Source organism: Pseudorca crassidens, chromosome 9, assembly GCF_039906515.1.
Source record: "Pseudorca crassidens isolate mPseCra1 chromosome 9, mPseCra1.hap1, whole genome shotgun sequence".
In the NCBI taxonomy this organism is placed as follows: domain Eukaryota; kingdom Metazoa; phylum Chordata; class Mammalia; order Artiodactyla; family Delphinidae; genus Pseudorca; species Pseudorca crassidens.
Genome location: NC_090304.1, coordinates 19,374,782 through 19,398,601, shown reverse-complemented (window position 1 = coordinate 19,398,601; position 23,820 = coordinate 19,374,782). Strand labels below are relative to the sequence as shown.

The 23,820-nt window shown below is 39.2% G+C and overlaps 1 protein-coding gene across 13 annotated transcripts in view; it reads right to left on the bottom strand.

The window, feature by feature from the left end:
- The window catches only part of LRRC4C (leucine rich repeat containing 4C), a 1,215,723-nt gene that overhangs the window by 120,215 nt on the left and 1,071,688 nt on the right, over positions 1–23,820 (bottom strand). The gene's annotated exons all lie outside the window — the stretch shown is intronic.

The following is a 23,820-nucleotide window of genomic DNA, read 5'->3' as shown; positions in this document are numbered from 1 at the left end:
CACATTATGCAAGTGTTTCCCTTCCTTCCTTCTCTCCTTCTTTCCTTTCTTCCTTCCTTCCTTCCCTCCTTTCTCTCTTTCATAAAAACAAAAACATAAGAGTATTCTACTATATGCCAAGTGTAATAGACACGGTTGACGCCTGAAATAATGTATCCTTAACCCCATTCTTTCTACTTCCTAAGTAAACCTCAGTTTTATTCAGGTATTTACCCTCTTCCATGCAGCTCTCCACAAAGCCTCAAAGAGTGGATCCTGACTCATCTGAGACAATCCTGGTTGCCTCATTTCCTTTGCTAGTGGGTTATAGGATTCTAGCCAGTGAAACATTAAGGCAGGCTTAGTGGAGATTTCTGAGAAAGTTTTCCTCAGTCTTAAAAGACTCAAGAAAGAGCTAAACTCTTTGGTCCTGGCCTATATCATGTCTGGATATGATGCTTAGCACTGTTGTAATCTCTTGTGACTACAGGGGGCGTTTGACTAAAGACAAAGGTGACAAGCACATAACAGTAGAGCAAAATGATGGAAAGATGTTTGTCCTTGATGCTGCTGTTGAAACAGTAAGATAAACCAGAACCGCTCTTCCCCTGAACTTTGTGTTCTATGTGAAAATACATTTCTTTGCTTTTTAAAAGCCAGTAGACATACCTATTGTTAAGTGCTACATCAGGCCATGGTTGAAACATCAACAGAGTATATGATTCTGTAATAGAATTAGCCCTTCAAGAGTCCTGGAGGGCTTCCCTGGTGGCGCGGTGGTTGAGAGTCCGCCTGCCAATGCAGGGGACACAGGTTCGTGCCCCGGTCCGGGAAGATCCCACATGCCACGGAGCGTATAGGCCCCTGAGCCATGGCCGCTGAGCCTGCGCGTCCGGAGCCTGTGCTTCGCAACGGGAGAGGCCACAACAGTGAGAGGCCCGTGTACCGCAAAAAGAAAAAGAGTCCTGGAATTACAAAGTGAGCTACTCTGTATAGTTAAATATTACAGCAATGTGCCTGACTCCTAAAAATAGCAAAATTGAGCCATTATTATTCATGTACATCATGTCATAATCTCTACATAAATCTGTCATCCCCATAATTATAGTGAGGGTGGTCTTTTACAGTGATGCATCCAACCTTCTGGACAGCAAGTTTGGATTTGGACCCAATCAAAATGCTCAGATACTTGTGTGAACTTGTTTCACAAATAGTTGGAAGTTTTAAAAATAAAAAATCCACCTCAAAAACAATTTCTGCCTAAACTCCTTAATTCTTTCAACTTGTTTTGGTTTCTCAATTTTCTCCATATGCATTTCAAGAATGGTAATTATTTGAACTATTCAATTGCAATAATGTTTATAGGTATATTACACTAATATATATATATATATATATATATATATATATATATAATTTAAGATTCCTAGGAGCAATGTCTATATTCTTATTGTATCATTTGTAGGCTCTAGCCAAAAGCTACTTACAGAGAAAATGATCAATCATATTTTGTGACCAGTTAAGTTACTGAGAAGATATGGAAAATAACAACAATCTCAACACCTTTTTCCTTCTACCATGAGTGTTTCAGCATATCTTTTATTGAGCCTACAATTACATTTGATTCTAACCTAAATCTTCTGAATAGGAAGAGTGAAAAATTCCAGATTCTTCAAAATATTCTTTACTTAAAACTCTCCTGTCTATCTGAAGGGACTTAAACCAAGGAGGAATAGTTCACTTGCTGCAGTTGAACTTCTCAATGTCAACAAACCAATACACCTAGGAACCAATATATAAGCATAGAGATAACAGAATGATTATTAACCCAGTCCACACGAAGATGACAATGAAGAAAATGATGATAAACAGCTAAACTGTATAAGTTGCTTACCATGTGCCAGGCACTGTTGCATCCATTAACTTCTTTAATCCTCATACTAACTTTCCAAGTTTCATCCTATTGTTATCCCCAGTTTGCAAATAAGGTAACAAAAACACAGAGAGTACAATGATTTGCCCAAGGTCTCACAGCTTACAAGTTGAGTGTCAAAAACAAATTTAGGGAATCAGGCTGCATCTCAGTCTATACCCTAAAAATATAGTAGATGCAAACTATTACATATAGAATGGATAAACAACAAGGTCCTACTGTATAGCACAGGGAATTATATTCAATATCCTGGGATAAACCATAATGGAAAAGAATATAAAAAAGAATACATATATATATATATATATATATATATCTGAGTCTTTGTTGTATAGCAGAAATTAACACATTATAAATCAACTATACTTCAATAAAAATTTTTTTAAAAAGGAATAAAGCGCTAATTCACTAACAAGCAACCACTGACATTCATCTCCTTTCTTCTCTCAACATATTGCTGTTTTAAAAACTAATTCTGCCTCTTGCCAAAAGAAAACCAGAAAAAATATAAAATGCACTCATACACAAAATGATCACCAAAATACAAAAAGGAAACAATTATTTTAAAAGCATTATATATTAAATTTAGAAAGAAAAATAAAGGAACACTGAATGTTACTGGTAGAAGAGAAGAACAAATTCAAGTTAACTGGGATTTTTCTCCCTCCCATAATAAAGTTCCTCCAAAATATATAGGTTAGGGTTATGTTTTATCAGAAGGGAAGACCATTTGTTGTGGGTAATATATTTTCCAGTGCTGAGAAGGCATTCTTCAGTGGGGTAGCAAATATAGTCTTCACTGGAAGACGATAGTGACCACTTTCATCTTGCCTAACTGAGAAGATTATAACTCTGAGTGATAAAAATGAGTTTTAAAAGTTATGAGATTTGGGAAGGGTATGACACAAATAGCCAACTTCAATTAGAAAAGAACATATCTTTAAAACAGAGACCATCACTGCTTAACACTAGAAACAAAAATTACATGCAGTGATGAAAGCTGAAGAAAGGGCATTTTTTGGCCAGAATTTGAAATCTCCAGCATACACTCAAGGAATCAGCCACCCCGCTCACCCACTGGAAAACACACACACCTACACATCCACACCCCCCACACATACACACACAAAACCTCTACAATATACTCCACAACTCCCCGAACACAGTAGCATCTTAATAATACTAATGTATTAACTGCACCTAATTATTAAGCTACTAGCTACAATATTAGTTTCTCAGGCACAGGGGAAATACAGTAGTCATTAAGAGCACAATTTCTGTGTGAAATTATCTGGATCTCACACTGCTGTGGCTATGGGACCAGTGATTTTAAACAAATTTTGTGACTGAGTTGCCTGTAAAGATGAAAATAAAACTGGTACGGCATTTTGAGGGTTAAAGAAGTTAATACATCATGACAGAAAATGCTCATTGTCTTTCACATCCATTCTCCCCTGCTTCCTTTTAGTATCTCCAAACAGGGCTGCCCTGTGACCCAACTTCAGGGTCACCATTCACATTATAACCTATAGGGATGGCAATCCCAGGAATCATGCAATATGGCGGACCCATCCCCCAACATCAGTAGTCCCCAACCTTTCTGGCACCGGGGACCAGTTGGTGGAAGACAATTTTTCCACGGACGGGGGTGTGGGGGATGGTTCAGGCGGTAACGCAAGCGACGGGGGAGCGATGGGGAAGCGGCAGATGAAGCTTCGCTTCCTGCTGTGCGGCCGGGCTCCTAACAGGCTGCGGACCAGTACCGGGGGTTGGGGACCCCTGCCCTACACTTTAGCAAAATACCTGGTTAACCAGCTAGAATCGAGATTTCCCTTCCTCCATTGCAGGGAAGGCTGGTCATGTGACTAAGTCCTGGATGACAGAACGTGAGTACAAATGATGTGTGCCGCTTCAAGATCATGTTTGAAATGAAGCTGCTCATCCTACAGTCTGATATGGGGGCTTGGTTTTAGAGAGCCAGCAGCACACAGAGGAGGATCAAGCCAGACAACATGGAGAAGGAACCTGGGTCCCGGGAGGATGTTGTGGAGAAGTGCATCACCACTGCCTAGTCCATCCATCTCTGTGTTGTTAATGTGAGAGAGAAATGGAATCTAGATCTTGCTTGGTCCGTTGTACTTTAGATCTCTCTATTCTAACAGCTGGGTCTATTTCCTATTAAATACCTATGTGTAGAAAACTTAGAACTGTGCTTGGCACGTAGTAAACTCTCATTAAATGTTAGCTACTATCTCAGTAAGTGAAAGAGTCAGTATTTGAAAACAGAGAACACTGTGTACCTCCAAAGCCCATATTCTTTCCTTTCCGGGAGAAAACGCTGCCTACAGTGCGTAGAGACTGAAAAGGCAGAGTTATTTGCTACAAGCTCCTCAGTTAGCAACGCTTTAAAATCCCTTACAGCAGGAGAGGGTTTTCTTCTACATTCCCCAATTTTTAATGCTGTTCTCAGTTCAAAATCACGTTTAAAAAATTAAGCTGAGATGAAGTGGGAGAGTGGCATGGACTTATATATACTACCAAATATAAAATAGATAGCTAGTGGGAAGCAGCCGCATAGCACAGGGAGATCAGCTCGGTGCTTTGTGACCACCTAGAGGGGTGGGATGGGGGTGTGGGAGGGAGACGCAAGAGGGAACAGATATATACAGCTATATGTACACGTATAGCTGATTCACTTTGTTATACGGCAGAAACTAACACAACAATGTAAAGCAATTATACTCCAATAAAGGTGTTAAAAAATAAAATAAATAAGTATTACGTTTAAAGTAAGTTTGGTGAATAACTTGAAATTCTTTGATACTTGTACTTTTGACTCACCCACCTTAGTCATCCCGTAAAGCACAGAGCAGTGAGAAAAATAAGGGCCAAGAAAGAACTACCTGCATACTCTTCAAGCTAAATTTTCTAGCTGTTAGATAAAAGGACTTTCATTCTTTGGACCATAAAATATTTTTTTTTCTGAGCTGATGAATACACTCAGGCTCTCCTTGAAGAGCCAAGACTGCAGCCTAATTTGGATGGGAATTCCTATACCATCATTCTTCCTCTCCTCCCAAGCCCTTACCCTGGGCAGAACTGCCAAGAAGAGGAATCTCATCTTCAGGATCAAGTGTGCTTGCTATTTCAGAACCTGCTGGCATTCCCCATCCAGTCCAGGGGAACAGCTGGGGGGCATTTTCCACATCTTTTTCCAGACCTCCAGCTGCCCCTGTCTGACCACCTCTGAGGAAATTCACAGATCTGAAACATACACAGACCATCCACTTCTACATACATGGCGTGACTAATAGGCTCCTCCAGGGAAACAGAGAAACACATTGTCCTGTATCGCTTTACAACACTGAATTAAATTGATGAAGGTCAGGGTCTCGTGCCACATATTTAAAAGGGCAGTCCAAGTATTTTCTGTTCTGGAAACAACTGAGAAATCTGTTGTTTTGAAGGAACAGAGACTTAAATAAAACTTTCTCTTCTTTTCCTCATCTTCCTCCCATCTCTAGCACAATAAATGTTGATTCCTTCCATTTTTTTCCCATAGCACTTTGTGCAAAATTCTATCAACATCTCTTCCATCATGCTATAAATATCTGCTCCCATGTCTTTCTCCCTGAGTAGGCTCTGTAGGTCTGTCTTTCATTATCCTCTTGGCATGATTGATCTCATTACTTTGCCCTTTTACTTTGCCTCGTGTATTTCATGTTCATGCTTTCCAGTGTCATTTTATTATTGCAGCTGTTGAAGTAATTTAAATATGCTTTGAGAGTATACATAATGTTGGGAAACTTATTTTTCAAAGTGAACCTCACAGATTTAGACATTTAAAAAGGGCTTCAATTTTGCCCTGCTTTCTAAATCCTCCACAGCCTAAATATTCCATTATCTCCTTTTGCAACCCCAAAGTGTCTCAAATTAAAAACCACACTTCAACTAAAGTCACAACCAGTGAAGAAGATTGGATTGTTCTCTTTTCTGGAGAATAGACACAGCAGGTATTGAATATTTTGGCAAAACTCAACTCCTAACGGCACTAATGGTGTCATTTGGCACTAATGCATTGTCAGGAATTAAAATCTGAACAATAGAATTAGAAGCAAGACAAAAAAACACATCAATAAAATTCATCTCAGGCAGACAAGTATGTGGTCCGCATTCGATGGAGGGATTATATGCATACGTAAATAAACCATTAAAATCCTCCTGCTAAGAGTCTGCCCAATTCATGGTGATTTGAGTTGCTGCAGGGACAATGGCAAATCTACACATAATTTGTTTGTTTGCAGGATGAGAAGGAAGAATTTGACAGATTTTAAACATATCCAGAGAGTCCATTTCTACATTTGTAGAGTAGTTAATATGATATTTCAGTAAAAATGTGGAGCACATTTTCCAATGTGTATTGTAAAATAAATAAATAAATAAATAACTGCTACAGTCTAGTCCTATTCCAACAGTTCCCAAGGCACCATCTAAATTCTTTGGTGAGTTTATCATGTGTTATAGTGAATGCTGTATTGCTCAAGGTACTATGAATAGAAAAGGAAGGAGCGAACATACATTTATTGAATCTTATGGTTAGGTACCTTATGAAATCCTTACAACAACTCTCTAAGGCAAGTTTATTAGCTTCATCCAAAGATGAAAATAACCTAAGAAAGTTTGAATCTTGCCCAGTGGAATATAATTGGCAAATAATGGAAACAGGATTCAAACAGAGATTGCTTTGGTGCTAACATCCATGTTCTTCCCATTGCCTTACACTGGTTGATATAAAATTCATCTAAAAATGTTGGATTTCAGAGCATGAATCACTTCCTCTCTGTCCAACACACACACACACACACACACATCACTCTTATTTTCCTCTCTGTCAAAGGCCAGTTTAAGTGTTGCCTTCAACCTAAAACCTTCCCTTTTTTGACCTACAATGGCATGCACTGCTTCTATTATACAATTCTGATCTTCAGACCATATTGTCATGGGGGGGGCGAGTGGGCAGCTAATTATTTCTCAGAACTAGTTATGTATCCTCAGATAGACTACGATAATTCTTAACCTAAGAAATATGTCCAACTTCATGTCTATGCTCAATGACATACCTCATCTTGGCTCCTAATAAATGTATAATCAAAACTTGTTAATTTACTGAGTTATTATAACTGTTATTATACAATATTACTGAGTGGTACTTCATACATTAGAGTTACTTCAATGTAGTCGAGTACAAATATTTTTTTTATAAAGGTATTGTGTGCTTACTGAGACATTGCGAGGGCCTTTTTATGTAAAACTAATAAATCGCACCTTAAGGTATAATATGTGCACGTGTGAATTTTCAACTGTTAGGGTTGCTTACAATGGGAGTAGAACTGCAAACTGAAAAGAAGATAGGGAAACAAAATTAACTTCCATTATAGTAATGGTAAATTCGTATACTAGAAAGTATAATAGACACCCTGCTATCTCCAGGAACATATTTAACTTTCTGTAATTGTTGTTTTCATAAACTCCCTACTTCAAAACTTCATTGCTTTCCCTGTTCCTCTTTCATCTGGAGGTGAAATTATGTGTGGACAGCAAGACAATGGAAGAGAAATACAATCTTTTAAGAGAATGGCATGAAGCTGCCTAGTCAGCAAAAGCCCCTGCCCTTTATTGTATCACCAATTTTCCATATATACAAGAAAGGGTGAGAATACCTTTCTGGGAGAGGGTCTTTTATCCTAAGCTGCATCCTACCACATGGTAAGGTCCTTTAAACACAAACAGTGCTTTCTACTTGGTGAGTGACTTGTTAAAGGGTCTAGTCCATGCCTTTCTACAATGAGAAAATAATACCATTAACTATTGCAGCCAAAGATACTTCCAAATGAGATACAAGAGTGTCATGGGTTCACATTGCATCACAGACCTTCAACCCAAGAAGACTTGAAAAGAAATCACGATGCTTCCTAAATTGAGTACAAAGCAAACCATTTTGTGATTCTGAGTTTACAGAAGGAAAGTGTTGCATCTGATTTTATATTTTTATGATTTTATGCAGAGCTTTATAATTCATCCTGAAATTAAACATTATATGTTTTAAAAATGAAAATACAGAGAGACATTGAAAACATAAATAAGCATTCTTTAGGAAAATGCCGTGATTTTCAAGACGGAATTAGAATTTACATAACTTATAACTGTGCCATTGGCGAAGAGATCAGTTGAAAAAAAATGTTAAAAGATACGCCTTTTAACACATGACATTTTGGGACCCATCTGGAGATCTATTTAGAACCATGATTATCAACACAGGCTGTATGTACTTCAGAATCACTAATGGAGCTTTTGGAAACTTACTCATCCCTGGAGAGTCTGAATCAGCAGGTGACGCTCCCATATAGAGAACTTTAAATTTCTTCAGAAAATCCTGATGCACAGTAGGGATTGAGAACCTCTGATTTAGAGAATCTAGGTAGAATCATTTAAGTATCTTACTTTACCAAGCCCTGTTTTCAACCCCTTTGAAAGCTATTTTGAATTCTAAACTTTTCAGCTTTCACTTTCTGAAGGAGGAAGTTAATATTGGTACTTAAAGGCTCTGTGTTTTAGACAGAACCTCAGCTTTACAGGCCTCAAATAGGATTATTTTGAATTTATTTAAAATCTACAGCTGATGTTGCTATCTGAGAGAGTTTTCAGTCTTATCCCAGCAGTACCCCTCGTGCTACAAATGTGATATTTCTCATAATAAGAGGTAATCACAATGGTGACCAGCAAACAGTCAATCTAAAATGTCCATTTAACCTAAAAAAATGTTCCACTAAAAGAAGGTGTTGAAAGTAAATATCATAAAGAGTAATAGTAGTTAACATTTATTGATATCTTACTATGTGACAAATAGTATGCCAGGTGCATACTCTTTTTCCCTTAATGATAACAGAATGAAGTGGGTATTATTATCCCTCTTTACAGTGACTATTATTATGCTTATTTGCTATTATCTCTATTTATGGTAAGGAAAGCAATACTTAGAAAACGTAGTTCGAAAAGAGATCATAGCGATAGCATACAACCATGACAAAGTTCAAAGTCTACCTTACTTGCTCTTAAATACCTCACCACACCACTCCAATCTATTACCACTACCTTAAAACAATAACAAAATCAAACTAACGAAACCCCACCTTTCCTTTCTCCTTTATTTAACCTGAGATCTGTTTCTCTAAATACTACACAGTAAAGAGTAAATTTGTATGAACATTGAATAGGCTATTGATACATAGCTTTGGTTTTGTGTATTCCAAGGGATGTAAATTTCTTATCTCTGCCCCACTCTGGGAGGAAAAGATCCTTGCAGAGCAAGTTTTAGGAACTCAAATGAGTCTCTGAGGGCAACCCTTATTTCTGAGGCAGGTCCTGTTACATCTGGCTAATAATTACTCTTTTAGAACCTGGAATTCCTTCTTAGAATCTTTATCTCCTGAGAGAAATGCAAAATGGAAGGAGGTTATACTTCCCAAGACATATGTAAAACTAACCCACATGTGGGGCTTCTAGGGTTAATGCAAGGATTCTCCCAAAAGAGCAACTCGAGTACGTTCCTCCTCCCATTCTGGTGGTCCATGCTTGCTGGAGGTGATGATGAGACAATCCATTCTTTTGACATAAGTCAAACCATTTCTCTATTATGATAGCCATGGCTCGCCAATCTAATTAAGGGAAACACTACACAGTCAAGGTATCAGTTTGCTCGGGCTACCATAACAAAATATCACAGTCTGGGTGGCTTAAAGCACAGAAATTTATTTTCTCACAGTTCTGGAGGCTAGAAGTACAAGATCAAGGTGTCTGCAGGTTTGACTTCTTTTGAAATCTCTTTAACTTGCAGATTGCTGGCTTTTCACTGTTTTCTCACAGTTTTTCCTCCGTGTGCATGCATGTCTGTGTCAACCTCTCCTTTTTATAAGGACACTGGTTGTTTTGGATTAGAGCCACCCTAAAGACCTCATTTTAACTTAATTACCTATTTAATGCTATTATCTCCAAATACAGTCACATTCTGGGACACTGGGGTGTCAGGACCTCAAAATATGAACTTTGGAGGATATTATTCAGCCCATAACACTCACTCTTTTTCTTTTAAAAGACAGAGAAATACTAAGATTTAAGATTCTCTTCCATTTTATTTATATAACCTCTACTTTTTCAACCAACCTAAGAACCCAAATCCTTACGATGAGGCAGAGGTGAAGAAAGGAGAAGAGGAGGACTATTGACTTTCATTTTCACACAGTTACTCCTTGCACAGTTGATTGGAAGCTGGAAATTCAATAAACAAAGATTTCCACTCCCACGGTGTTTACAGCTGCAACTAACAAGATCATTGACTGTTTATAGGCAGAAGGAAGTTGAGAATTATCATGTGTATCTGGTGATTTTGATCACAGTAGTGTATACAAACAATCTGCGTAAACCAGCTCTAATGCTTCTTTTCTGTTTTTCCTTCTTCAATAAGGTGTCTACTGGGAAAAAGGCTGCGCATAATGACGCTGGAGCACCTGCTGTAAGCCAGGTGCTGCCATGGAGTTGTAAACTCTCCATTTGAGTAGCCTTTTAAAAAATCATAAGAGACTTTCATACACTAAAGGGCTGGATGCATTTTATGTATCCCAAAATAATTTTCACCAACATTTCCACTCCCAATTCAACCCAGAAACATATCCTACCTAAGGAAAAACAATGAGCCTGCCATTCAAAACCAGCCCCCAACAGACTCTTTCCTTTCCAATAGACCTGTAAACCCTAGTCCTTTTTTTATATATAAATTCTGTAGTTTCCTCTGCTTTGCCATCTGCTTCCATCCTTTCAACAACACTGAATGTGGGAAAGACAGCAGAGAAGCTTCATTTTACAGATCAGAAAAGAGAGCTTCAGAAGGGTTAAATGCCTTTCCCGAAATTGCAGAACACAAAGGCTGGTAATGAAAGTAAAATTTTCTTCCCTTACTAACTTTAAAACTCTATTACTTGAGAGGATTTCATAACTAGCATAGATTGGTAGTGGCCAGCATATTACATAGCAGGCCTTTGATAACTTGTGCTGAACCGAACTATGTCAAATACGCTCAGGTCCTGGCTCTGGCTGAAACTGACTCAATGAATGTGAGTTGGGGATATTCCCTGGCCCCTGAAGTATTAAAACAGAATTTCTGCTCAACCCTAAACCTCTCACTGTGGTATGAGGCATTCATTCTTCACTCCCATCAACTCTGAATGTAGACCCCTTTTGGCAATGTGGGTAAGGGCACATGGAAGACTCTTTGATGACTGGCACATATGGACATTATGGTGGTCATCAATGGATTCATTCATAACTGCATCTCAGACCCAGAGAATCAGTGGCAGAATTTATTTTATCACTTCCTATGATTTGACAAACTAGGAATGAACCACAGTGTGCAGGCCACTTGCTTTATCTCCCGATGCATTCAGTTATTGATATAATTCCAGTCAGACAAGCATTCAGTCCTATTCTAAAAGGTTCTATCCAAAGTTCAGTGCTATAAACTATCATTAAAAATCTTAGCGTGGGGCTTCCCTGGTGGCGCAGTGGTCGAGAGTCCGCCTGCTGATGCGGGGGACACGGGTTCGTGCCTCGGTCCGGGAAGATCCCACATGCCGCGGAGCGGCTGGGCCCGTGAGCCATGGCCGCTGAGCCTGCGCGTCCGGAGCCTGTGCTCCGCAACGGGAGAGGCCACAGCGGTGAGAGGCCCGCGTACTGCCAAAAAAAAAAAAATCTTAGCATGACACATTAATCCATATCTGCACATTACAATGGGCAGCCTCCAAATTCATCATAACCTGAACACAGACATACTCAGGAGTTCCAGGAAGCTGAGAGTTTTTCATTAAGTGGAATTCTCATGAAGAGATGGAACCAATAATGGAAAAATATTTTGAGATTTCCGTAAGAAAAGAGCTATTTGGTGGCTATGTTACATTTAACATTTTTCTCCAACAGCCTCAAAAATGAAAAACAAAAAGCAAACAAACAACAAAGCAAAACAAGCAGAAAACATTCGCAAAGTGTAGAATGCAATCGATCCAAAATTGCATACTCGAGGAAAAAGATAAAACAAATATCTGGGAGCATAATGGACTCAAACCTTCCTTGATAAATTCACGTCTGATTCAGAAACTGAAGCTAATGATAGATACATAAGGAGATTGCTATGAGTTCTGGATTTGTAGATGATCCAGGTAAACCTATTCCAAGAATCACACCTGTGAACCAAGAACCACGATCCATGGGAAGGATTCTGTGAACTCCCTGAAATAATTGAAAAATTGTACGTGTGTGCAGGGAGAGGGTGAAAGTCCCATAGAGAAAGAACAATGGCTCTCAGACCTGTTCAACGCAGTACATCAAAAATAAAATAAAAAAGAAAGAATAAAATGGTTGTTAGTGAAAAATCATAATTTCAATAAAACATCTTCATTTGGTTCAAAGTCTCAACCAAAAATCATCTTGGAGGAAAGCAAGTCTTATTATAAAATAATTAATTAAATTATTCAGACAGAGTGTAAACCTATGATTCATTCTTTTTCTGTCACTGCAAAAACACCAAATGCATTAGTGTCTCAAAGGGAGGAGAAGAATCCTGAGTGATAATTTATCTTTTAAAGGGGCACAAACTCAAATTCTTCACTCAAAATCAATAATCTACATATGCTAGCTCTCCTACATTTAGTCACAGATCTTACTTTGTGGGATGCACACACTCCCCTTGAGTCCACAATTATGTAATTGTACAAAACTGGCCAAAGTACCCAACATTACTTTGTGAAACTCTTTCATTTTAATCATTATGGTCCAACTGTAAAAAAGATGTCAGGAGCTGAAATTCAGCAGCAAGTGCTCAAATGGAAAACAACGTGAACATTTCTATAACACATATCCTTGTCTTTCTTCTAACTCTGTAGTCGGACTGTAATCTTTGCTCAAAACAGTTAATAGTATCGGGCTTTCAAGGAATGTGATTTTGAAATAATATTTTCTTGTATATATTATCAAATGAGCAACCTATTATATTACACTAAATTCAACTATAAGTATCGATACATCCCTTTTATAATTAAAAAATGTCATTCCTGTATAAATGCAAAATAACCTTCCATTTCCCTTATCTACCACATTCTATTTATAATTTTAGTGACAGTATAATGATGTTAACATTATAATATCTTGTAGAGAAAAATACTAAGATCCTTACTTCTAAATTATGACCTACCAAGGAATATGTGTGCCTATTTGTATATTCATACATACATATTTATATGTATACACATATGTGTGTATATGTGCCTACGTATATATACATATGACTGCATACACATATATAAATTTCAAATATTATCAAATGAGAACATTATTGAATTTGAATGCAAAGCATTAGGCAAAACTTGTATGTTTGTGTTTATACTATAGGATTTTAAAAATGATTTAACAATTAATTTAATTTGGTCTAAGATAAGCCAATATCACTTTAGGTTTCTGCTCTCTGTCCTATCTGTCTGTGTCTTTCAGAATAAAGTTACAAATATAAAATAGTTACACTATAAAAAGTAGAGCTTACTGATTTTAGTGGGACATTTTTTTTCCTTAATAAACATTAATGGCTAACTTGGTTAAAACTCATTAGTTCCTTGTGTTATACTGTTTCATCATATTTTTAAAACCATGTGTATATATGTTTCAATACCCAAAGAAGTGTCTTAAAACACAAATGCCTAGAGCTAATTTAATAGCACTATGAGATAGAAAAATTCAAAATATTGTGATATTGAATTTTACAAATGGAAATTTTACTTAAATTCAAATTGTATTCCTAACAGAGGGATCAAATCTTGCTCTAAACAAACTCCAAGGTTTAAGTGTTCACTATTCCATTTATTTTTTTTCAACATTGAGTACCTACTATGTCTCAAAGAGGTAGGCAAAGAATGTCTGGCTCCTACACAGGAAAAACTCTGAATGATGTGGGGAAGACAGACAATAAACATTTAATTACTAAATGATGTGATAAGCACCATGGTCAAGGTGTGTACAAAGCGCTTGGGGAGAACAGAGGTTATGCTATAATGGAAAGTTAATGTCAATTTATGCTAACAATCAGTGCACACAATTTAATAAATGGAACAAATAAAATGAACTGTCTTAAGGCAATGGCACTTAGTTCAGGACTTTTCACAGACACACGAGGTACAAAAGGTATAGGAAATCAAGGAACATATATTTAGTGCATTATTCTTTTAATCCATTTGCTTTAGACAAGCAGCTGAACTGTTTGGATGGGCTCCAAGAAAAGCTTTCTTTTACAATGGGTACCACTCTATTACAAACCACATTCCACTCTATTTTACCATAAAAACATATTTTTACAGTTAGATCTGATTTGTAGGGATTTGAAAGAAATAGTGAATCCCTACACAGACGGAAAAACAATGTCAAAAAAAAAAAAAGTAAATACAATTCTGTGACAAATGACCACCATACCTGTCATTTGCTTGTGGTTATTATGTGTTAAGGCAAAAAAGAATGAAACAAGATATGATTTGAAAACAGAAACAAAAATAGATTTTAAGTGAATCCTTTTTCTGAAAACCAGTTGATGATTCTGATGCAGGGTATGGAACCCTAAGAGCTTCTTACTTAAGTTCTTTTTGATGGCAATGAGGTGAAGATTTCAACCAGGTGTGTAGTCCTACTTTCTTCTTGGGGTTGGGGGCAAGTGGACAGTGGCTGTTTAGGCATCTGACATGAAATAGACATCCCTGAAATTAAGTAGGCATAGAAAGGGAATTCTCCAGGTATATCAAAAGTAGAACTGAAGCCAAAGCCAGGAAGCTTGGGGAGGAGGAGAAGAAGAAAGGATTGTTTCTTCAGTCACAAAGAATGGAATTCCTGTCTGAAGCTGCTTCAGTGTTTTGGCTACTCCCCAGATGCATGAATACTTCTGAGAAACAGCAAGATCGCTATCTAGTGTGGGAAGTCAAAGGAGATTTGTGGCGGGGGGGTGGGGGGGTGGGGGTGGGGTGGGGGAGGGTGGGGGGGTGGAGAAGATTCCTGTCAAGCCTCTGGCCACATCCAGGGCTTCCCTTTTAATGAGTCAATATAAACATCAAACCAAGTGCTGAATCAATGAATTCACCTACCTAATTTTGTAGTTAATTAGTGGAAGCAAGTCTAAAATGAAGTGCTTACCCTGCAGAATCACCACACACACAAAATAGGAGACTCTAATGTGAAGAAGAACTTGGCGAGATAGACACAGGAGAGGAAAGAAAGAAATTTGAAAAGCATGGTTAAAAAAAAAAAAGGAGACAGAGGAGGGCAAGAAGCTGTAAAGAAAGGAAATAAGCCGGCCAGAATATCTGTGAAAAACAAGGAAAATGTATTTCCATTCTCTCTGGCAAATGCAGTTCTTGTTACCTGCAAATAGTTCTATGAAATGTCATAGACTCTAGAAAGAGAAAGCTCAGAAGAACACTGCGGAGCATCTAAATCAAACTCCTCATTTTACAGACACAGAAGGCTGAGAAAGGAGAAACTTGCCTAGAGTCCTGAGGCCAGAGAGTAGCAGCATCACTCCTGGAAAGTTACGTCGGACAATGGCGTTCAGCAGTGGGAAATGGCCATTACCCAGATGCTGCTGGGGAAGCTACAGAGATATGGGCTGAGCTCACTTTCCTATTTTACCCACAACTACCTGCCCCAGGTTTTCTCTAGGGCTGTAATGTTTATATCTTATGGCAGTGTTCTAGACTATTGAACTATTGAGGTTAACTGAAGTTAATGACAGATACAATGGTCATTTGTCGCAGACTTGTGAACACACACACACACACACAACTTATCTTGCCAAGTAATAACGTTAGGAGAAAAATTTTTTAAAATACCATATATTATCATAATCATGCACCTTTAAAAAAGAAGGCATTATGAACCTAATAAAATGACAAGAAAAAAAAGAATAAAAGTCAGTTTTTCAGATCATATAAATTTAATTTGGTGAGAAATTCACTACATTCTGCTTTTTTTCCATACTTGTTATTGCAAACTTCATTACCACACCTGCCCATTTTGTGGATTAGCTTCAGGAACGAATGCCATGTATTAGAATAATAAGCAAATATGGCCAGGAGATGTAAAATATTAAGAGTTAAGACTTCATTATGCTCCTTGTAACTTTCACAGAACAGGAAGTTGGAAAAATTGATGTCACGAATGTGGCCCTTGGTCAATCCTGGGAAATCCATCATCATGTCAGCAGTACAGAAAAACGGAAGCACATAGCCGTCTGCCAAAGACACGCATGTCTTTGCCCACAAAAGCACATTGCTTTGACTAGGGAGTTTCACATCCCTGCTAAGCAAACAGCCACAGGAAACTTGAAGCTCTGATCTACTGCTCTTCAAGCAGCAGCTCTCTAAAGGTACCCTGCAGAAAACTCAGCAAAAGAGACTTCCTTTTATTTCAAAGATGACACACTGCTAGGTGGGGTCCTCTAATGCAAAAGGTTGCCTCACCCCAAGTAGAGTCTATGAGGGCCTCTATTAGGAAAATTAATGAAAATCTAATTAGAAACAAAGCACTGCTTCCTAAAATTTTGTTAGATCATCAGTCGATAGCTTGTAAAAGCAATTTTTTTTTTTCAGTGACAAAGCATATATTGAGCATCTCCTATGGATAAGGCATGGAAGTAAAGACACAGAAATGACAGCCAAGGGACGGACCTCAGACAGCCTTCAGTCTAGGTGGGAAAACAAACAACAGGTACACAGAACGACTTACCCATACAGAGCAGGATATAGGAAATGGAAAATAATACATCATAGCCAAGAAATACATACTGAAATGGAGAAAAGAGGAAGAGGTGAGAAACAGAGGTCCCCTAGCGGAGTGGAAGGTTTCAGGGTCCAGCATTTATTTCATAAGTGCAGCTTTGCTAGTAGGAGAACTGCACAAAAGCAGTACCTTTGGAAGATAAATAACCGGTGATAAAGACAGACTGGACGGAGAAGGATAAATTAGGGCATGATTATAGCTATCTGGGCCTGTTAAGTGTTAAAAGCCTGAGTTAGGGTAGGAAAGGGGCATATTCTAGAGACAATATAAAGCAAGAACCTACTCTGTCTTGCCAGCCCCAAGGGATAGGAAGCAGTGGTTCAGATATTATAAAATAGTGATTAGCCCAAGCCTCTTCCATTTGTTTTTTAAAAGGCCTTAGAGTAGGGGATAAGAAGCCACACTGGTATTAAAGTCACTTTATATTATCTGAACAGAAGATATTGGGTCAAATATATCGTAGGCAATCGGAGAATAATTCTCAGCTATTAAACCATGCCCTGAATCCATATTCTATTACCATGTATGCAGTTCTTTCTCTTTGTATCTTGAATCCTAGAGAAAGATAAATGGCACATGTCTCTAGAAGGCCCTTCAGAAGTCAGGTGGGCATACAGGACATGAAGACAAGGCTATGGGGATCACATGTATGCATGCGTATGTGCGTATATGGGAACATAAGTGAGCGTTTGTGTCCAGAGCTCCTGCAATGGCAGTGTGTTGTGCTTCCCTGCCCTTGCAGTGTTTGTCTCATAAGCAAAGGAAAGCATGATAATGCTGAAGGAGTAAGGAAACTGATTTGGGGCATTGCCTCCTATTTGGCCCGATGCCCAGATGAGCTGAGAATAGCAATTTTGTTTGGTAGCTTCTTGGGAACAGCAGCAAAAACAGCATCTCAGAGCTATGTCCCCTTCTGCCTCTCCCACGTACCAGCCTGGTGGGGAAGAGTAAAGAGTCTTAGGAGCCACGGAGGAAAGGGCCAAGTGTTCCCCTTCTATATATGGAGGATGACGTCTTCTGATGGTTACAACTGAGATGAGAAATACAAGGTCCAGCCTCACGCAGCCAAGCATGTGATTATTAGTATCATTACATCTTAAGGAAGAGGGCCTGCAACCACTAATATCTGTAGAGGTATTGAAAGTGCAGTTGCCAGGAGACCACTGAGATATGAAATGTTTCTTCACTTTTCCCAACACATGACAAACAACAAGGCCTCCTAAAACACCTCTGCGGTTTATTTGCGGTGATCTCAAATGGCTATATTTAAAATAAATGGAGAAGGTAAAGCTTTACTTTTATATCCAGAGTTGTGGCTGGGCAGCTGCCCTGGGTGAACCTAGAGGCTGAAAAATACTATAATAGATTGACAAAACGGAGAACCCCTGGGAAAAAAAAGAAGGGTTGGGGGGAGGCAGGACAAATGAAAGCAAATGAACTTAAAGGGAAGAGCTACAGGTTATAGGTTTTCGGCATTTTGATTTCTTTAAACTTAAAAAAAATTAAGTTTTTTTTGGTTTTGTTTTTAGTTAAGTAGTCTCCTGTGAAAGGCAGCACAGCAAAGTACAGAAACCGCAGGGTTGACCAGAAGTTCAAAGCAGAGCTCTGTCATTTATTAGCTCTGTGACTTGGGTAAGTCATTAAGCCTATCTAAACTTCCCTTTCTTCATACTAGAAAAAGTGCTTATTTGCTTGTGGATTTAATGTCATCACAAAGATAAAGCATTGGGAACAGTGCCTACACATAATAATCACTCAATGAATGTTACCTATTATTGATTTCTGGTATTACTATTATTATTATTACTGAAGTTTTGTAAGGGTACAATGAGGTAAAATACGTAACATAAACTACTACCGTTTCTACCGTATAACAGGTGGTCAAAAATGGCAGTCTTGTTTTAACTTTCCAGGCACAACCTCCTCCACCAGTAGTTTTCTCTACAACACCTTTTATGAGAAGCATATGAACTTGGTTTGATTCTCGGTTCAGAGCATGTCATTGCATAAGTGTGAATATAGTATCTATACTGTGCACAATATGGTTACACAGTGAGAAGACTACAAAAGAGATCATTCCCAGTCCTTGAACCTTCTGAGCAGTCCTGTGCTTTGAATAGGTCTTCTTAACAAATATTTGTATCCAAAGCCCAGATAATTATTTCCTCTACCTTGCCTATTAAGAAGCAAAGGATATCATGCCATATTACCTAGGCCACCATCCCTGGGTAGGCAGAATGAAGAGTTCAGGAATGGATGATGTGACTGCTGAGATCTTTGCAGTGACAAATATGATGAAATCAAAGCTGGATAGAAGCACACCCATGGCTGGTGCTATTGACCAGGAGCCTGGGTGTTTGAAGAGGTTTAAAAAGCTCTACCAATGAACTGAAGAGGATTCTTTTGTTTTTGCTTTTGTTTCCTCACTTCCAGAAAAGACGGTAAATTCCCTTTCAATAGCAAGGACTTGTTCCTAAGAGATGAGAGGAGCAATGCAAAAATAGCATGAATGCAGATGAAGTTGTTCCTCTGAAAAATTGATAGCTACAGTCAGATGATTTGCAGGAAGAACAAAACTCCTTAGATGGTTATTAAAACCCCATACCTATAAACAATGTAGCATTACAGAGAAGTAGAAACAAAATGAACCCTTGAAGCAAGTTACAGTGTGAAACACAATAACTCATTGTTCTCGCTCTCCACCATTAGACCTATGGTTATTTGTGATTATCTCTCCAGCACCAAATTCCTCTTGTCTCTCAACAGCCCCTGAATTCCATCTAGGGATGCATCTGACCCTCAGCTCCATTTCCTTGAAGGCAGTGATTGGTCCACAAATGGGCATATGACCTAAGTTAATCCAGTCAGCTTAGATCTCAGGATGCTCTCTAGGAATGATGGGATAAAAGTGTGAATCTTTTTTTGGTGGATGGGTGAGGGAATACAAAACAATAGTCTGAGGATAAAAATGGTCCATGTAAGAGGACCCAGCCAAGAGAATTACAGAGAAAATACAGTAGGAATTCCCGTGACATTGTTAACATGTGGATCGAACCATACCTGAACTCCATGTACTGCAAGACTTTTCAACTGCATATGTCAGTAAATTCTCTGTTTTCGCTTAATCTAGTTAGATCTTTATATCTTATTTCCAGTCTAAGGCATCACGACTGATACAAGACCCAAGAGATCACTTTCACAAGAAAACTCTAATACGGTCGAATGGAAATCATTGATTCAGAATGAATGCAACAAAGTTTATTTCAATGATCCTATCTATTCTGCTTTCCAAACTGTAGAGTTGTACCAAACATACCAGGAATTCACCATTTCAAATTCAGAAATGTACCTTCCAATGCTATTTTTCTTTTTTCATTAAGCAACCTGCCCTTAATTATTTTTAATTTTCTTCTGCCTGAGGCACAGGCCTCGTGATTATTTCCTAATATTGTTGTATGAAAACACCTCTTACATTTTTATGAATAATAGCTTGAGTGTTTTCTACGTGCAAGCATTCTGCTAAACGCTTTATAAGCATTATTTCAATTATAACTCACCACAACTCTGTACTATATTTATTCTCATGCTGCGCATGAGAATGTGAGGTTCAAAAGGGTCAGTAAATTGGCCGAAGCCACATATCTAAGCAGGACAGGGCTCAGGTTGACCTGGCTCCTACGTCAATGCTCTTAAATCATCAATCCTGTAGAATCGCTAGGCATTCTAAATAAGAGACATGTACAGAGCCTGACATACAGTACTCAGCATCCGGCAGCTACTATCAACGGGGCTATGCTTTGGGAGATAAAATTGGCTTCTAACATCTCTCGTATACGAATTTCCCCCAAAAGCAAAGAGTTCCTCTGCATCTAATAATACAAAAGTCCCTGATGACTTATTTAGCCCTGAACTACCCATCATTTCTTTCAGGTGAGTATCTGGGCATATTTGCAGGGAAGCCTAAAGACAACTTTGATGCCAGTCCTGTGGAAAAGAGAGGGGACCTCTGGGTGTCACAACCCACTGGCTCTCTCAAGCCTATCTGTGATGCTCCAATGCCTTCATATTTCCTCTCTACAAACACCTAGGAGATGTGTTGTGCCTCATCCTGGACCACACTGAAAGGCCCAGAGGCGCCTTACAATGAACAGTAGACAGAGAGCGATGAGACTGAAAGCTTTAATACAGACAGAGCCTCTGTCCCTTCCTGGCTGCAGCCAACAGCAGCAGGGTCGGACCTGAAGTGATGGCGCTGTGCCTGCAAAGCAGTTTGGCACATGCCTGGATATGAAAGGCTCTAATGAGACCCATTTCACAATTCACAGGCCACACGCATTAAGCAGGCGAAGATTTCTTCCTAACATCCCCGCGATATATCCTATGGCCCAGGTCTGCGACGGGTCCCCCACCACCCACTAAACCAGATCTCTCACTGTCCCCTCACTCCTCTTTCTCTGGCAGTAAAAATAAGCTAAAGGAGGGGCAGCAGCTTCGTTTTGAACAGATGGGAGGCACTTCCAACTGCAGAGCTCTCTCTCGGGGTCTACAGGAACCTTCCAGAGACCCGCAATGCATGCTAATCCTTCCCCCCTGGTTAGGAGAGTGGGCCCCATCATAGTAAAGTCATTGTTCTTTCTAATTGTCAGAGACTGCTGCTCTGCACTTGCCCGCAGCGATCCAATTAACATATCACCACAACACCAACCATTATAATATGTTTTGTGTCCTACCAACAAGGGAAAGCCCCAACCCTGCTTCCATACACAGCTTCGTCTAATTAGGTCTTTAATAGGTAAACAGAAGGGGGAATACAGAAAACGGGAGAGAAGGCTATATGTCTGACTCACTTTCTGCCTAAAAGTGACTTCCTGGAGTTGGAATATTTTTGTTGTTAATGAGGAAAGAGTTGAGAATTTAAGAACAAAAGGAAGGACAAAGGGAGGGAAAAAAAGGACTGGGAGATAAGAACTAAGCACTCAGGGAGATAAGGAGGGATGGTGGGAGGATGAGAAGGGAAAGCTGTTTGCTGCTTTGGGGAATTGAAAAACATGTAACTTCTGCTGGAAACTATTGCCATGGCAACGTTCAAACAATACAGAGAAAGCCTTCATAGTTCCATTCTTGCCTTCCTGAGCACCACTGTGTAGATGTTAACTCTTCTAGGATGGCTTCTGACTTTCTGCCTTTTCAGCTGGAAGAAATCACAGTCCCCTGGATTGCTCTCCATAATGCATTTGAATTCATTCACCACACCCGTGCTCTGGTCTCTGCCTAGGAAGGTGATTCTCCCTAAGGAATCTAAGCTATCAGCCTTCTCTCTGCCCACAGGCTCAGAGCAGAGCAATCTCTCTCTCTCCCTCCCTTCCCTAAGGTTGTAAAAATCAGCAGATTCTGAGATCTGGCTCACATTCAACTGTTAAACCATTCAAGAGAGGCACAATTTTTACATTTTCCAAAGTCATGCACCCTAAAATTAAAAAAAAAAAGCGTATTTTAGTTACTGAACTTTCCAACATCATTATCAAGTCACTGGTTAAAGAAAACTGGACTATTGTCCTGAAAATGAGTTCCTTAATACTGTGTTTCTTAGGCTCAAAAAAAAGAAAAAAAAATCAACTATATGGACAATAGGATATCTATTAAGACATCGCAAATAAATCAAACGACTTGTTCTAGGTAGGACCACATCTACAGTAACAGATGATTTTAATATTTAGGGGACAGTATTAGTCATCATAAGAAAAATAGTGCTCTTTTTAAATCTGTGAAACCTACCCCCACACCAGATACCTATCTTAGCAACAAATAAAACAATATAATTGAATGGCTGGATTCTCCCATATTCCCTATATTGACTTGGTGAAAACTGATGGGATGAAACACATAGACCCCTCCCAAGAAAACAATGTCTCAGCAGTTCACATTTTGGCAGGAGCAAGTATGCACTTGCTATTATTTAGAAGAGCCAGTGCTGAGTTTGCTCTCTCATTTACTATCGCTATTATTAGAAATTACTATTACTATTATGAGATAATAATAGCAGTCTCTACACTGGAAAGAAATCATCTAACACTAGAAGAAAAACATGAAAAATGGACTAAAAGAAAAACATATGTTCTAATTCAACATATTCAAGACATTTATATTCAAAGATTGAAGAATAAAATTAAACCATAATTAAATGTGTCTTACCATTTAGCACTTTCATCTAATCCCAGTGTCTTCTGCTGTTTCTTTTTCTTTTTCTTTTTTTTTTTTGCGGTACGCGGGCCTCTCACTGCCGTGGCCTCTCCCGTTGCGGAGCACAGGCTCCGGACGTGCAGGCTCAGCGACCATGGCTCACGGGCCCAGCCGCTTCGCGGCATGTGGGATTTTCCCGGACCGGGACACGAATCCGCGTCCCCTGCTTCGGCAGGTGGACTCTCAACCACTGCACCACCAGGGAAGCCCTCTGCTGTTTCTTATGAGAGAAAGGAGGAAGCATCCTTCCAAAGCATGAAGCCAGAGCATCTCCTGAGAATACATACCTGGCTCCATAAAACCAGGTGTTTGCATGTTGTGAAAAGTGACTGCAGCTCACCAAAGTTTTAATCCAGGCACTTTTACTAAGGAGAAGATCTTTTTTTATTCTACCACTGCATAAGCCCATATTTGGGCATGGCTCAAAACTAAAAGTCACAGTGTTGGGCTTCCCTGGTGGCGCAGTGGTTGAGAGTCCGCCTGCCGATGCAGGGGACACGGGTTCGTGCCCCGGTCCAGGAAGATCCCACATGCCGCGGAGCGGCTGGGCCCGTGAGCCATGGCCGCTGAGTCTGCGCGTCCGGAGCCTGTGCTCCGCAACGGGAGAGGCCACGGCAGTGGGAGGCCCGCGTACCGCAAAAAAAAAAAAAAAAAAAAAAAAGTCAGTGTCTTTCCAACAGTCATTTATGACAAAGGAGGCCGCCTCATACAACTGTGCAGTTTGTGCAATGTCCAGATCCAAGGGGCACCTTCAT